Source organism: Apis dorsata, unplaced genomic scaffold, assembly GCF_000469605.1.
Source record: "Apis dorsata unplaced genomic scaffold, Apis dorsata 1.3 scaffold_83, whole genome shotgun sequence".
In the NCBI taxonomy this organism is placed as follows: Eukaryota; Metazoa; Arthropoda; class Insecta; order Hymenoptera; family Apidae; genus Apis; species Apis dorsata.
The window spans coordinates 28,302-37,856 of NW_006263381.1; the positions used below are offsets into that span (position 1 = coordinate 28,302).

The 9,555-nt window shown below is 24.9% G+C and overlaps 1 long non-coding RNA gene across 2 annotated transcripts; it reads right to left on the bottom strand.

Moving 5' to 3' along the window:
• Positions 1 to 5,749: 5,749 nt before the first annotated feature.
• Positions 5,750 to 7,743, bottom strand: LOC116184998. 2 transcript variants are annotated; one of them, XR_004149691.1, is made up of 2 exons: positions 7,325 to 7,743; positions 5,750 to 5,928 (listed from the first exon to the last, which is right to left on the bottom strand). It is a non-coding gene; the product is annotated as an uncharacterized LOC116184998 (long non-coding RNA). The 2 variants fall into 2 exon arrangements; XR_004149692.1 differs by having other exon boundaries at positions 5,750 to 5,913; positions 7,325 to 7,739.
• Positions 7,744 to 9,555: the final 1,812 nt, after the last annotated feature.

Sequence of the window (9,555 nt, forward strand, 5' to 3'; positions counted from 1 at the left end):
AGAGAAAGTAAAAATTTCATTTTCTATACTTTTCGAAATTTACTTTTCGCACGAGTAAAAAGTTCCGCGTTTCGATTCGCAAGCGCGGAGGCAGTTGCATAAATACGAGGAATCGTGTTCACATGCTAGACATTAATTTCCTCTGGATGAAAGCTGTTAGTTTTCTATCGAACAAAGAGGAAGAAGAGTTGGGGGAGGAGAGGGGGAAGATGCTTTCTAGGGATAAGATGAGATTCAAGGGAACGGGTACATCTCAGGGTCTTCAGGGTCGCGATTCATCGCTCATGACCTTTACTTTCTCCGTTTTCCGTGAGCGTGACAACTTGTTGTGGGATGAGAAGCATGGAAAGGAGAAGAAGAAAAAAAAGAAAAAAAAACAGAATGGCGAGAAGAGATGGTCGGAAGCGGCCATGCCTGTGTTTAATCACTCTTGATACTTTGAAAGAGAACGTGTGGGGAAAAAATATGGCTAAAGAAGGAAAAGAGACTTTCAAAGAGCGAATTTGATTGATCGTCCTGTCGCCGAGGAAATTTTTTAAATTCGATAAAAGATGTTTCGACTCGAGCTGCCACATACACTTAACTTGATTCGATTCGATAGATTGATAAAAATTGATAAAAATGTTTCAATGAACGCGATTTAAATAGACAATGAAGAGTTTAAATCGAGATTCAGATTGATTGATAAAAATGAATTCGAAAAAAAATTGTTTTTTTTTTGAAAATGGTATAAGTCTATATTTTTGTAAAAAAAAAATTAGTTAATGATAATTTTAATTCAAATATAGTTATCGTTTTTTTAATATTTATAATCGCACAATCAATGGTGTACAAAATTCTCGTAAATTAATTAAAAAAAGTATTGAATTGTAAAAATTATTATCTCCATTTTTATTAAATAAGTTTGTTATTATTAATTATCTTACTAATTAATTTAGTTTTCACACTTGTTTATTTATAAATTCATTGTAATATTCGTTTACTTAATTGTCTTCATTTTAATTATTATTTCTTATATTTCAGAAAAGTCAACTGTAAAAGAAATTAATTTAAAATTACTATTTATATTTTTCATAATATTTTATTATTGAAAGTGACATAAATCCGTATTTGTAGCTAAAAAATTGTTTATTTTCTTTTATCAATATTGCATAACAAAATTTAACAAGTTTATAATATTAAAAAGATAATTAATTAAGTTGATTAAAATGCAAATCCTTAAATATCTCGAATGTATGAATAATTAGACTTGTACCACTTTCAAAAAGAATGGCTCAATTAATAAATAATAAAAAAAACTAAAACATTGATAAATAAAAAATTGATAATTAAAACGAGTGCAATTTTTCTTTCTTATCCTTATCTTCACGTTCCTATGAATCATTTTTAATCTAACTCTAGTTTAACAACCCAATAATGATAATAACGAAATGGAAAAAGATAACAAAAAAATAAATATGAAATAAATTTGAAATAATCGTATAATCGCGATCCGTAATGTTACTACTAGGAAATATAGTTCTTCCACTTTCTTCGCCGCTATCTCACGGTACACAACATTAAAATTCACGATATTTCTTTCCGCGCTTTCTTAACGGAGATAAGGGAAGCCGCTTTCGAACATCCACCTACAGGTGGAAATATCTCTGCGCGAGGCAGACACGAGTAGTAAATGCAATTAGCATATAATGATCGCGGGACGAGTTCAAAGAGAAGCTCCAATCAACGTGTCGACCGGCTTCCATGGATGGTGAAAGTTCCGGATACCGGTGGTGGGCGCCTCGTATATAACACGATCGTACGAGCGTTAAGTTTCAGAGCTCCGATGATCTCGGAACGCGGTGTTCGTGCGAAATAAAAAGTTGATGAAGATGAAGAGATAGAGATCGATAAATGAAAGAAAGAAAAAAATTAGATTAAAATGTACAAATTTTTAATAAGAATTTATATCTAGATAGATAATGGATCTATGTATGTGGATTAAATTGTAGAATTTTTTGAATTTTTAGAAATTTTGGAAATTTAAGAAAATTTGGAAAAATTAGATGATTTAGAATTTGAAAGAATTAAAAGAGGATTTTATGATTTGATTTTGAGAAGATGATTAAAAAAAAGATTTAATAGATTTGATCAAAGATAAATTTTGAAGATATTTTGGGAAAAATGAATTTTTTTATCGATTTAAATGATCGATACAAAAATATAATCTTGAACTTTTTTTCTGTCTTATAAATATGATATATTTAGATAAATTTTATTATGAATTAGATATATTATGGATTAGAGATAGCAGGAATATATATATATTTAAATTATTGTGACTAGAAAATTTATGTATAATAAATAATAAATAGAAATGATAGCAAATTCATAACAAGCTTATAAAATTAACATAATGAAATCATGTTATGAATATGAAATTTAGATATTTCATGTTTAAACACTTTTGTGTTTTTTAAAAAAAAAAAAAAAGATTTTGAAAACAACATGAAACCATATTTTTCAAAATTTAAATTAGAAAAGAAATATATAAATTTTTTAGTATTTTTTTAAGTATTTTAATTATTTATCTTAATTATTAACATTAAAATATATAATCTTTTCATGAATAATGTGAACAATTAAAATTATTTATAGGTTTGTAGATATTTTTTTCACATTTTATTTTTATATTTTTATTGTTACGTTTATCACTGTAATATATTATATTACATATATATAATTGCTACTATGAGTAGAAAATATACAAAAATTTAAAATTAAAAAAAAATTTTCATCAAAATATTTTTTTAATAAAAAAATAAAAAATACAAATTAAACACAACTCATCCTAATTATTTATGATCTTAATCAATTATTTTTTTCTTCTTAATTCTTACTAAATGTATTAATACAAATAGCGAAATTTTTTTGAAGTCTTCAGTTTTTCTTTATAATAAAAAAATTCTATGCAGTAAAATCGATATAATATTTTTTCTTTTATATATATTTACATATGTTTCTAAAGATATTAACAATTTCTTTTTAGTAATTATCAATATTTTATCTATATTATTTCATTTTCAATTAGTCACTTAAAGAGATGACAAAAAAATATTTTTAATGCAATTTATGTGATGAATCATATGCATACAATATATGTATGAATCATATTCTTGCGTTCATAATTTATTAGTAGTAAATCGAACTATCGAAAGTTATTCATTCTTTATGTATAGCGTGACACGGGGACATATACGATCACATATATTACCCAATAGAAAGTGAATCGTTCATATCGTTAGATTTTTATAGTAATTGCAATCTATCGATATTTTCATCATAAGATTAAGAATATAGTTTAAGAAAAACTTGAAACTTTGTCAATGTTATTAATATTCTATTTTATATTTTCTAAGTTCGTTTATTATCATCGTTCGTTATCTCGATAATTATGTGAATAATATGAATAATTTAAAAATATAATATACATATCGTTTATTTATTATAATAATGATAATAGTAATGATAAAACTAAATTTGCAATTTTTATTACATATTATATATAATGTAAAAAAAAACTCGTCAATAATATACAATAAAAGTAATAATTCTTATTGATAAAGTTTCATATTTTAATTGCATTATATTTTAATTTAAAGATGATATCAATTTAACTATGCATTCTTAAACCCAAAGCTTACAATTAACGATAATTTATATATTGTTTTAACTAGTGCATGCATCGAATTATAAATATAACTGGTCTTATATTTTTCCACCGCACTGATACAAGCAAATCAAGTGCTTCTTTCGAAAGCTGAATATTAGAGTACTTTTTGATCATTGATCAACTCTCGTATACTACATAGAATGCGAAGAGGCGAAAAGCATCGTCATGATCTACGTTTACTTGACAAGGCCACTTTCACATGAGTTGCTGTGATGAAGACGAGCACGTGTACATTTTTCCTTTGTATATCTCCTCTACGAATCTCTTATTGACAATCTTCTTTTTTTTTTAAAATTTACTTATTCGCGCATGGAGAAAGTATAATTTATAAATTAACGTATTTATCACTGAAAACTTACACAATTTGCGAATATCTTGTTTCCTGGATTGCGTAAGGAACAAAGAAACTTTGGAACTTAAATATTCTCGGATACTCAATATCTGAAAATATAAAATTTTTAAATACATGAGAACTTAGGTTTCACTTTGATATTAAAATTTCAAATTGATATAAATGTTTAAAAGAGTTAAATATTCGGGCACATTATAATTTATTGGAGATTTTTATAAATATATGATAATATTACTACATGTTTGAGGCAAGTTGTAAATTCACATATTTTATAAACTTTATGTTTTGGAAATTGATTATTCAAATTTAATTTGGATATTTCGAGATTAAAATTATTGAGAGATTAAAATTTCATGATTTTTTGAATTTTATAAATCATATTTCTTACATTATGCAAAAAATTTTATTCTCGAAATGAATCAAAATGAAAAAAATTTAATTATCAGTATAAATAATAAATGAAAAGAATATTAATAGAATAGTTACGTCAGCTATACTGTAAGCGAATAACTAGTTTATTTGCTTTCGTATTGTATGTAATATGAAATCATTTGCAACGTAAATGAAATATATAGGTCAATGGTAATGATAGCTTAGAGTAGAAACGTAATTTCACCTAAATAACGTGCATCACTGATCAATTGAAACAAATTTCACTTTCGCGAATTGGGATTAAACGCATTTTACTGCACAATTATATTTTCATAATAAAATTGTGTTTTATGTTATATTTGTAATAAAATTTATGTTTCATTTATTTCATGAGCACTATTGTTATTTATGTTTGTTTAAATATTTATTTATAGTTATGGTTTTCAATTTATAGTATGAAATAAATTTTACAAACAAATATATGTTTAAATATATTTATATATATATATAAAATAAACACTATTTGCATGTATTATGAATATTAACGAAGTAAAAGATATATTTGTTATAATGCAACTAAATTTAAAAATATATATATTTATATATATTAAAAATAATTATGTCCTTATCATTTTTCACTTTTTACTAATTAAACTGATTATTATAGATAATAATGTATAATAGCATGTATATCATATAAAAATATATATTCACATATATACGTACCTGATATAACCTAATTTCAAACAAGATTTATAGATTTATATATTATCGGATCCATAAACATTCCGTGACATTCAATTGAACATACAATTAAATATCAAAATTTCACCTGCATAGGACGCATCATTGATTACAGAGTAAGGTTTCACTTTCGAATTGGAATCGTCTCGAATGCATCGAGACACTGGACTTTGAACGATGCAACCACAACTTTTTACTGTATTTATAAACATGCCGGAAATTCAACTGCAATTTGAAAATTGACCGAAGATTAACATTGTAAAAAGATCATGAGAAAATTCGTAGAAATTCCGGAAGTTTTTCGGTAAACATTTTCAATAGAATTATACAAAATTATATAAATTTCGAGGATTTACAATAAATAAGTTTATTGTCTACAAACAATACATTATTGTGTATCTTTTGAGAAATTTTCTAATAATAAAACAATCTAAATAATTATAGAAAAATCAATTTTTCTTACATCCTAAATATGAAAAGTTCTATATATAAATATAATAATAATTTAAATTTTGAATAAATATTTCACGAAAAACTTTAATGAATTTCTTATGAAATTTTGTTTTTTGTTCAATCACATTTCCACATTGAAATGATAGTTTCACTTTCGACCCAACATAATTTTTTTCGACCTCAGATGCATCTTCAACTCTCTATTCATTCGAACAGTTTCATGCTAAGGATGTAACCACCATCGTGACTTTCCCATCGTGGAAATTGCTTGTTCGGTTGACTAGAAAAGAGAAGACTGAATCACATAAGAAAAAATAATCTTGATGACCTTTAAAATATGATACATTTATTTTTTATTTAGTTATTTGTATTTTTAGTGGTATCGAATACTATATTTTATTATATTTTATCATATATATAATAATATATAATATAATAAAATAATCATCAATTGAAAAATAAAAATATGTACTATCTTCATTTAATAAAATTTTTTAATATTATTCAAAGAATATGCTAATGATTCTTATCTTTAATATTTAATGTCAAAGAACAACATATAAATTCGCTGATCGTGAACAAGAAAATTATTTACACCTGTCATTAATCAATATTTTCTTTGTAAATTATTCGCGTGATAATTTTTAATTCTCAATGATTTTTCTTGATTATCACAAATTAAAAATACATAAAATAAAATTCTAAATAAGCTAGATCATGAACTTTAGTAAGTGAACTGAAATAAAATTTTTGTTACCTAACCATAAAATACGTTGTTCAATATGTAGCATTTTATTTATTATCTTTTCATTTGAGAAACATATACATTCAAGAGAATAGAATACATATAATGAAGATACGAAGTGTAATTTAACCGAACATTAAATAGGAGATATCTTAAGTTTAGTCGTCAAGGTTAATGACAGGAGAAAATTTCTGCAAAATTAAAATTTATTCAAGCATGGTTGAGTAACCGGCTATGATCCTAATAATGCTTCCTATTCTTTCAGAACATTCCAACACGTTCATAAAGTTGTTATAATATGTGAAAGTTAATCTTGGCAATTAGCGCATTCTGACACTATTCATTGTTGGTTCTAACAATTATACTTCACGCTCGCTTCTTTTGTTCTCCCTCATATTCCAATGTCATTCAAGATCTCACTGCGAAAAGAAAAACTTTTATGCTAGTTTCCTAAAATGTCAATGTAAATTTCTGTAGAGAGTAGAATATCCGGTTTCCAATCTATACTGTACAGGGATAAGGCATATATCGAAGTCTACGCAATTGCGTGCCAGGAAATCGAAGGAGACGCTGTACGCAATCTGCGACCCGAAGAAAATCTACGCAATTCACTTTCAAATAAGAATGTGACACTTTGCTTTCTAATGAATAGAATTGATACTGATATAGTGTATTCAAATATTTATGTATGTAATTCGAAATAAAAATACTTGATAAAGATAATTTGAAAATTCATTGAAATTCGAGTAATTTTAAAATTTACATTTTCAATATATTATTCAATATATTATCGATAATATTTTCAATATCTATAATATATAAATGTATAAAAATATTTGAATATCTCTTTTACTTAATAATTCTTTTCAATGAACAATTTTTTCAATTCTTTAGTAGATCAATTGAATATATCAATTAAATAAAATAATATATTTAAACTACTTACTTTTATAATTATTTTGAGTATACAGTTTATTTCGGCCAAATACAGTATTCTAGTTAATGTTGAAATGTCGACCACGAACTATGAAACACCTTTCACTTATTAAAAGGAGCAATCCGTCGTAGTTTAAGAAGGCGTTACGGTTCGTAATAGAATGACGAGATAGACCGAAGTCTAGAGCAAGACTGTTACATCAATTTCCCGACGATATTTATTACTTTCACTAAACTTCCACATTACCGGAACTGGCAAATATTCGTACAATATCCAGCTCGTATTCTATGTATATCGATATCATATAACAGATATTATAAATTAGACATTCTAATTCAAATATTTCAGTTGAGTTGACACCTGTTGAACGTTCGACAAAAATGGTAAAGTATACCAACTGTCAAGATTTTTAAAACATTTTGAAAATTTACATTTTGTTTCTTATACAATATAAATCTTCGAAATAAATTTCTGAAAATACATTATAAGTAAAATCATATAAAATAATATCTATTTTTTAAATTAATATTTCATAGTTACTTTCATATTTCATAGTTACTTTCTTTGTAATATTGTTTGATGTTTTTGCCCATGACTTTTTTTCCAAATCACGAAGATCACCGACAGAGCACGCTCTTGTTTATTTGATGTACATTGAGTTCGTTTGAGAAGTTTAAATGGAAAGTTCAGCGTATAATGAAAATAGTATATGTGACACATAATATATTACAAGATCATTTCGACTGTGTAATAATTAGATTTGATAATTAAATCGTCAATTTGAGTGTGAATAATGTTATTTACAACGAAAGGAATTGGACATTTTTATTAATAAAAATCACAACAACAAACTTTTAATTGACAATGGAAACAATGATTATTAATAACATAACAATCTTTAATGTTATTATTAACGTTAATTATTAACAATTTGTTGATATGAATATGAACGTGTATAAATATGCATATCTGTAAATGTATATTTGACGATAAATAATTGCCTTTCGTTTTTAAGAAATTACATAGATAAAAATGAAAAAAAACATGAGTAATAGTATTAAAAATATTTTAGACAAATACATGTGTTCTTATTAAAATAACATCATATCAAGTATTTCTGATAAAATAAATTGTATGCTTTTTTATAATAATTTCATTATAAAAGTACTATTTTTTTAAGAATTTAATATTTACAAATATTTATTTTAAAATTAAAAAAAATTTTTTCTTTGAATAACTAATAATTCGATTTACTATGACTTTAAATCTTTAATTTATTTTTTTAAATTTGATTCCTTTTCATCATTAGTAAAAAGCAAAACATCTTAAATAAAATCAAAAGAAACTCGAAAGATATATATCGTAAAATAGGAAAAATAAAACTTTCATTTTATACACATGGTTGCTCATTCTTTTGATTATTGTCGATTATTCAAGATAGACAAGTGAGAAGAAAAAATTACTGATGGAGAAATTCGTCTAAAGATTTAAATCGATTACTTCAATAAAATCAATAGAAACATGAATTGATTTAGGAAAATTGAAATGGAAAGTATCCTGCATAATTTTATTTTATTTTATGTGAAATAGATACTAGAAATAATAGATCTATTTTTTACATATACATATTTAAAAAAGAATAAAATAAAATTACCATTTTCATAGAATTATTCATAGAATTTCTGTTATCTTTCTTTAAAAATGTGATATAAATATATATTATTTTTCATTATAAAAAATTTAACTTAAGTTAATTAAAATTTTACAGGCAAGATTTTACACTTTTTTTCTAAACTTTTAATGAAGAAAATAGAAAGAAGATCTAATTCTACTTCTGATAAGAATTGAACCATTTCCAAGAATATGTAGCAATCGTTTGTTTTCTGTAAATTTTTTATTGAGACTCATAACCCAAATATGAAGAAAAAACATTTCAAGATATAAGCGAGATATCGGCTAGTTTCCTCGAGGGCGGGACGTTTAGAAAGCTGTAAGTATTCGCCCATAAGTCGACCATCTCGAGTGCAAATACGAATTTCTAAAATATTTCGATTCTTTATTTACTATCGTGTCTTTGGAATGTTTCAAACATCCCTTTTCTATTTGCACCTACGCATCAAACGATACATGTCACACCATATCCCCTTCTTTACTTCAAAATATTTGCTTACTATGTTGATATTTTTCTACTACATTGAAATCAATTGAAAATGCCTAATTTTTTTTTTTTTTTTTTTAAA